This window comes from Pongo pygmaeus, chromosome 18, assembly GCF_028885625.2.
Source record: "Pongo pygmaeus isolate AG05252 chromosome 18, NHGRI_mPonPyg2-v2.0_pri, whole genome shotgun sequence".
Taxonomy (NCBI): Eukaryota; Metazoa; Chordata; class Mammalia; order Primates; family Hominidae; genus Pongo; species Pongo pygmaeus.
In genome coordinates this window covers 56,037,374-56,045,433 of record NC_072391.2, presented here as the reverse complement: position 1 = coordinate 56,045,433, position 8,060 = coordinate 56,037,374, and the positions used below count along the sequence as shown (strand labels likewise).

The 8,060-nt window shown below is 40.0% G+C and overlaps 1 long non-coding RNA gene across 1 annotated transcript in view; it reads left to right on the top strand.

Moving 5' to 3' along the window:
* The first annotated feature begins 306 nt into the window (after positions 1-306).
* LOC134738540 (uncharacterized) overlaps positions 307-8,060 on the top strand; it is a 32,257-nt gene continuing 24,503 nt past the window's right edge. The window contains exons 1-2 of the long non-coding RNA XR_010124294.1: positions 307-459; positions 590-748. This is a non-coding gene — a long non-coding RNA (uncharacterized LOC134738540). The remainder of the gene's footprint in view (positions 460-589; positions 749-8,060) is intronic.

The following is an 8,060-nucleotide window of genomic DNA, read 5'->3' as shown; positions in this document are numbered from 1 at the left end:
GGGACAGACACTGCCTGCTGCCTAACGAATAGTATGACCCCCCCTTTTTTTTTTTTTACTAAGAGAAACATAATATTTTTCAATGCAATCATTTGCCCTGAAAAATTAGACAATACTTTCCAAGCTTCTTGCAGCTAGACTTAGCTCTCTGGCACAGTCCTAGCTAATGAGATGTAAGCAAAGTCGGCTTGGGTTTGCTCAGGAGAGTTCCTGATGGCTCAGCTACCTCCGTCACTTTTCTTTCCTCTTTACTATTTCCTGCCTAGAATGCGGATGTACTTCATGGTGGAAGTGCAGCCATTTTGTAACCGTTAAGAGAAAGAGCTGCCTGCTAGATAGGAGAGAGTGAGATGTAAAGAAGTTTGGGTTCTTGATGACTTTGTAAAGCTTTCCTAACAAGCAGCCCTGCCTCTAGACTTCATATCAAATGAGAAAAGCAGAATTCACATTTTGTTTAAGGTACTGTCATTGGTTTTCTTTTTACTTGCAATCTAATTAATTCCTAACTAATAATAGAACCCATTTAATGAGCATGCCATTGTTTATATGTCCACTTCTGCATTCCAATTAGTTATTTTCTTCTTTCCAGCCACAACCAGATTGCAATCTACATTGTTGCACAATGAACTTCTCTGCACACTTCTGAGTCTCTGAGGGTATTGGAAGATCATAAGGTTATGTTGCTATTCAACTCTGGAAAACAGTTTAAAACACCTAGAAAAGTGGAGGTTCTTGAAATTCCCACAGTGTAAGAGTTATTGTTTTCATATATCTTTGGCAACTTTGATAATGTTAAGTCCTGACCAATGAAATTTTTGTAAGTCTTGTGGATATAAAATACAATCTCCTTGGTTTTAAAATTCGTTAATATCCTAACCAATGGGGGAAAGAGTCCCTATTTAATAAATGCTGCTGGGATAACTGCCTACTCATATGCAGAAGAATGAAACTGGCCCCCTACCTTTCACCATATACAAAAATTAACTCAGAATGGATCAAAGACTTAAATCTAAGACTTCAAACTATAAAGTTCTAGAAGAAAACCTAGGAAATACCATTCTGGAAATTAGCCTTGGCAAGGAATTTATGGCTAAGACCTCAAAATAAATCACAACAGAAACAAAAATTGACAAATTTGGACCTAATTAAACTAAAGAGCTTCTGCACAGCAAACACACACACACACACACACACACACACACACACACACACAAAACCTATCAACAGAGTAAACAGATACCCTTCAGAATGGGAGAAAATATTCACAAACTATACATCCAACAAAGGTCTAATATCCAGAATCCATAATGAACTTAAACAAATCAACAAACAAAAAACAACTCCATTAAAAAGTGAGCAAAGGAGAGAGGTTCCAAGATGGCCAAATAGGAACAGCTCCAGTCTACAGCTCCCAGCGTGAGCAACGCAGAAGATGGGTGATTTCTACATTTCCAACAAGGTATCGGGTTCATCTCACTGGGGCTTGTCAGACAGTAGGTGTAGGACAGTGGGTGCAGCCCACAGAGCGTGAGCTGAAGCAGGGCGGGGCATCACCTTGCCCAGGAAGCGCAAGGGGTCGGGGAATTCCCTTTCCTAGCCAAGGGAAGCCATGAGAAATGTCAGCTGGAAAACTGGGTCACTCCCACCCTAATAGTGCACTTTTCCAACAGTCTTAGAAAACGGCACACCAGGAGATTATATCCCATGCCTGGCTCAGAGGGTCCCACGCCCACAGAGCCTTGCTCACTGCCAGCACAGCAGTCTGAGATCTAACTACAAGGCAGCAGCGAGGCTGGGGGAGCGGCACCGGCCATTGCTGAGGCTTGAGAAGGTAAACAAAGTGGACGGGAAGCTCGAACTGGGTGGAGCCCACCGCAGTTCAACAAGGCCTGCATGCCTCTGTAGACTCCACCTCTGGGGGCAGGGCATAGCTGAACAAAAGGCAGCAGAAACTTCTGCAGACTTAAATGTCCCTGTCTGACAGCTTTGAAGAGAGTAGTGGTTCTCCCAGAATGGAGTTTGAGATCTGAGAACAGACAGACTGCCTCCTCAAGTGGGTCCCTGACCCCCGAGTAGCCTAACTGGGAGGCACTTCCCAGTAGGGACCGATTGACCCCTCATACGGCCAGGTGCCCCACTGAGATGAAGCTTCCAGAGGAAATATAAGGCAGCAACATTTGCCATTCTGCAATATCTTTGGTTCTGCAACCTCTGCTGGTGATACCCAAGCAAACAGGTCTGAAGTGGACTTCCAGCAAACTCCATCAAACCTGCAGCTAAGGATCCTGACTGTTAGAATGAAAACTAACAAACAGAAAGGACAGCCACACCAAAACCCCATGTGTACATCACCATCATCAAAGACCAAAGGAAAATAAAACCACAAAGATGGGGAGAAACCAGAGCAGAAAAGCTGAAAATTCTAAAAATCAGAGGGCCTCTTCTCCTCCAAAGGAATGCAGCTCCTTGCCAGCAACAGAACAAACCTGGATGGAGAATGACTTTGACGAGTTGAGAGAAGAAGGCTTCAGAAGATCGGTAATAACAAAGTTCTCCGAGCTAAAGGAGGATGTTCAAACCCATCACAAAGAAGCTAAAAACCTTGAAAAAAGATCAGACGAATGGCTAACTAGAATAAAGAATGTAGAGAAGACCTTAAATGACCTGATGGAGCTGAAAACCATGGCATGAGAACTACGTGGCGCATGCACAAGCTTCAGTAGCCGATTCGATCAACTGGAAGAAAGGGTATCAGTGATTAAAGATCAAATGAATGAAATGAAGCAAGAAGAGAAGTTTAGAGAAAAAAGAGTAAAAAGAAATGAACAAAGCCTCCAAGAAATGTGGGACTATGTGAAAACACCAAATCTACGTCTGATTGGTGTACCTGAAAGTGATGGGGAGAATGGAACCAAGTTGGAAAACACTCTGCAGGATATTATCCAGGAGAACGTCCCCAACCTAGCAAGGCAGGCCAACATTCAACTTCAGGAAATACAGAGAACACCACAAAGATACTCCTCGAGAAGATCAACTCCAAGACACATAATTGTCAGATTCACCAAAGTTGAAATGAAAGAAAAAATGTTAAGGGCAGCCAGAGAGAAACATCAGGTTACCCACAAAGGGAAGCCCATCAGACTAACAGCGGATCTCTCCGAAGAAACTCTACAAGCCAGAAGAGAGTGGGGACCAATATTCAACATTCTTAAAGAAAAGAATTTTCAACCCAGAATTTCATATCCAGCCAAACTAAGCTGCATAAGTGAAGGAGAAATAAAATCCTTTACAGACAAGCAAATGCTGAGAGATTTTATCACCACCAGACCTGCCTTACAAGACCTCCTGAAGGAAGCACTAAACATGGAAAGGAACAACCGGTACCAGCCACTGCAAAAACATGACAAATTGTAAAGACCATCGATGCTAGGAAGAAACTGCAGCAACTAACAAGCAAAATAACCAGCTAATATCACAATGACGGGATCAAATTCACACAGAACAATATTAACCTTAAATGTAAATGGGCTAAATGCGCCAATTAAAAGACACAGACTGGCAAATTGGATACAGTCAAGACCCATCAGTGTGCTGTATTCAGGAGACCAATCTCACATGCAGAGACACACATAGGCTCAAAATAAAGGGATGGAGGAAGATCTAGCAAGCAAATGGAAAACAAGAAAAGGCAGAGGTTCCAATCCTAGTCTCTGATAAAACAGACTTTAAACCAACAAAGATCAAAAGAGACAAAGAAGGCCATTACATAATGGTAAAGGGATCAATTCAACAAGAAGAGCTAACTATCCTGAATAGATATGCACCCAATACAGGAGCACCCAGATTCATAAAGCAAGTCCTTAGAGACCTACAAAGAGACTTAGACTCCCACACAATAATAATGGGAGACTTTAACACCCCACTGTCAACATTAGACAGAAAGTTAACAAGGATATCCAGGAATTGAGCTCAGCTCTGCACCAAGTGGGCCTAATAGACATCTACAGAACTCTCCACCCCACATCAACAGAATATACATTCTTCTCAGCACCACGTCACACTTATTCCAAAATTGACCACATAGTTGGAAGTAAAGCACTCCTCAGTAAATGTAAAAGAACAGAAATTATAACAAACTGTCTCTCACACCACAGTGCAATCAAACTAGAACTCAGGATTAAGAAATTCACTCAAAACCGCTCAACTACATGGAAACTGAATAACCTGCTCCTGAATGACTACTGGGTACATAACAAAATGAAGGCAGAAATAAAGATGTTCTTTGAAACCAACGAGAACAAAGACACAACATACCAGAATCTCTGGGACACATTCAAAGCAGTGTGTCGAGGGAAACTTATAGCACTAAATGCCCACAAGAGAAAGCAGGAAAGATCTAAAACTGACACCCTAACATCACAATTAAAAGAACTAGAGAACCAAGAGCAAACACATTGAAAAGCTAGCAGAAGGCAAGAAATAACTAATATCAGAGCAGAACTGAAAGAGATAGAGACACAAAAAACCCTTCAAAAAAATCAATGAATTCAGGAGCTGGTTTTTTGAAAAGATCAACAAAATTCATAGACCACTAGCAAGACTAATGAAGAAGAAAAGAGAGAAGAATCAAATAGACACAATAAAAAATGATAAAGGGGATATCACCACCGATTCCACAGAGACACAAACCACCATCAGAGAATACTATAAACACCTCTATGAAAATAAACTAGAAAATTTAGAAGAAATGGATAAATTCCTAGACACATACACCCTCCCAAGACTAAACCAGGAAGAAGTTGAATACCTGAATAGACCAATAACAGGCTCTGAAATTCAGGCAATAATTAATGGCCTACCAACCAAAAAAAGTCCAGGACCAGATGGATTCACAGCCGAAGTCTACCAGAGATACAAGGAGGAGCTGGTACCATTCTTTCTGAAACTATTCCAATCAATAGAAAAAGAAGGAATCCTCCTTAACTTATTTTATGAGGCCAGCATCATCCTGATATCAAAGCCTGGCAGAGACACAACAAAAAAAGAGAATTTTAGACCAATATCCCTGATGAACATCGATGCAAAAATCCTCAATAAAATACTAGCAAACCGAATCCAGCAGCACATCAAAAAGCTTATCCACCATAATTAAGTGTGCTTCATTCCTGGGATACAAGGCTGGTTCAGCATACGCACATCAATAAACGTAATCCAGCATATAAACAGAACCAATGACAAAAACCACATGATTATCTCAATAGACGCAGAAAAGGCCTTCGACAAAATTCAACAGCCCTTCATGCTAAAAACTCTCAATAAATTAGGCATTGATGGGACGCATCTCAAAATAATAAGAGCTATTTATGACAAACCCACAGCCAATATCATACTGAATGGGCAAAAATTGGAAGCATTCCCTTGGAAAACTGTCACAAAACAGGGATGTCCTCTCTCACCACTCCTATTCAACATAGTGTTGGAAGTTCTGGCCAGGGCAATCAGGCAGGAGAAAGAAATAAAGGATATTCAATTAGGAAAAGAGGAAGTCAAATTGTCCCTGTTTGCAGATGACATGATTGTATATTTAGAAAACCCCATCGTCTCAGCCCAAAATCTCCTTAAGCTGATAAGCAACTTCAGCAAAGTCTCAGGATACAAAATCAATGTGCAAAAATCACAAGCATTCCTACACACCAATAACAGACAAACAAAGAGCCAAATCATAAGTGAACTCCCATTCACAATTGCTTCAAAGAGAATAAAATACCTAGGAATCCAACTTACAAGGGATGTGAAGGACCTCTTCAAGGAGAATTACAAACCACTATTCAATGAAATAAAAGAGGACAAAAACAAATGGAAGAACATTCCATGCTCGTGGATAGAAAGAATCAATATCGTGAAAATGGCCATACTGCCCAAGGTAATTTATAGATTCAATGCCATCCCCATCAAGCTACCAATGACTTTCTTCACAGAATTGGAAAAAAACTACTTTGAAGTTCATATGGAACCAAAAAAGAACCTGCATTGCCAAGATAATCCAAAGCCAAAAGAACAAAGCTGGAGGCATCATGCTACCTTACTTCAAACTATACTACAAGGCTACAGTAACCAAAACAGCATGGTACTGATACCAAAACAGAGATATAGACCAATGGAACAGAACAGAGGCCTCAGAAATAATACCACACATGTACAACCATCTGATCTTTGACAAATCTGACAAAAACAAGAAACGGGGAAAGGATTCCCTATTTATGCTGGGAAAACTGGCTAGTCATATGTAGAAAGCTGAAACTGGATACCATCCTTACACCTTATACAAAAATTACTTCAAGATGGATTAAAGACTCACATGTTAGACCTAAAACTATAAAATCCCTAGAAGAAAACTTAGGCAATACCATTCAGGACATTGGCATGGGCAAGGACTTCATGTCTAAACACCAAAAGCAACGGCAACAAAAGCCAAAATTGATAAATGGGATCTAATTAAACTAAAGAGCTTCTGCACAGCAAATGAAACTACCATCAGAGTGAACAGGCAACCTACAGAATGGGAGAAAATTTTTGCAATCTACCCATCTGACAAAGGGCTAATATCCAGAATCTACAAAGAACTTAAACAAATTTACAAGAAAAAAACAGCCCCATTAAAGTAGGTGAAGGATATGAACAGACACTTCTCAAAAGAACACATTTATGCAGCCAAAAGACACATGAAAAAATGCTCATCATCACTGGCCATCAGAGAAATGCAAATCAAAACCACAATGAGATACTATCTCACACTAGTTAGAATGGTGACTATTAAAAAGTCAGGAAACAACAGGTGCTGGAGAGGATGTGGAGAAATAGGCACACTTTTACACTGTTGGTGGGACTGTAAACTAGTTCAACCATTGTGGAAGACAGTGGGGTGATTCCTCAAGGATCTAGAACTAGAAATACCATTTGACCCAGCAATCCCATTACTGGGTATATACCCAAAGGATTATAAATCATGCTGCTATAAAGACACATGCACATGTACGTTTATTGCCGCACTATTCACAATAGCAAAGACATGGAACCAACCCAAATGTCCAACAGTGATAGACTGGATTAAGAAAATGTGGCACATACACACCATGGAATACCATGCAACCATAAAAAATGATGAGTTGATGTCCTTTGTAGGGACATCGATGAAGCTGGAAACCATCATTCTCAGCAAACTATCGCAAGGACAGAAAACCAAACACCGCATGTTCTCACTCATAGGTGGGAATTGAACAATGAAAACACTTGGATACAGAGTCGGGAACACCACACACCGGGGCCTGTCATGGGGTTGGGGGATGGGGGAGGGATAGCATTAGAAGATATACCTAACGTAAATGATGAGTTAATGGGTGCAGCACACCAACATGGCACATGTATACATATGTAACAAACCTGCACGTTGTGCATATGTACCCTAGAACTTAAAGTATAATAATAATAAAATAAATAAAATAAAAATAAACATGTAGAATAATACACTAAAATACAACTTGTTAAACATTAGTCAATAAGGTAGTCTAAAAGTTTGGTCTAATAAAGGTTCAAAAACAGTGGAAAAAATAAATAAATAAATAAATATGAATAAAAAATAAAAAGTGAGCAAAGGACATGAACATACACTTCTCGAAAGAAGATGCGCAAGTGGCCAACAAACATGAAAAACCACTCCACATCACTAAGAATCAGAGAAATGCAAATCAAAACCACAATGAGATACCAACCTACACCAGTCAGAATGGCTACTAATAAAACGTCAAAAAATAGTAGATTCTGATGAGGCTGTGGAGAAAAGGGAACACTTATACACTGTTGCTGAGAATGTAAATTAATTCAGCCACTTTGGAAAGCAAAGCAGTGTGGCAATTCCTCAAAGAACTTAGAACAGAACTACCATTCAACCCATCAGTCCTATTACTTGGGCATATAGCCAAAGGAAAATACATTGTACTACCAAAAAGACACATGCCCTTATATGTTTGTTGCAGACTATTCACAATAGCAAAGACAAAATC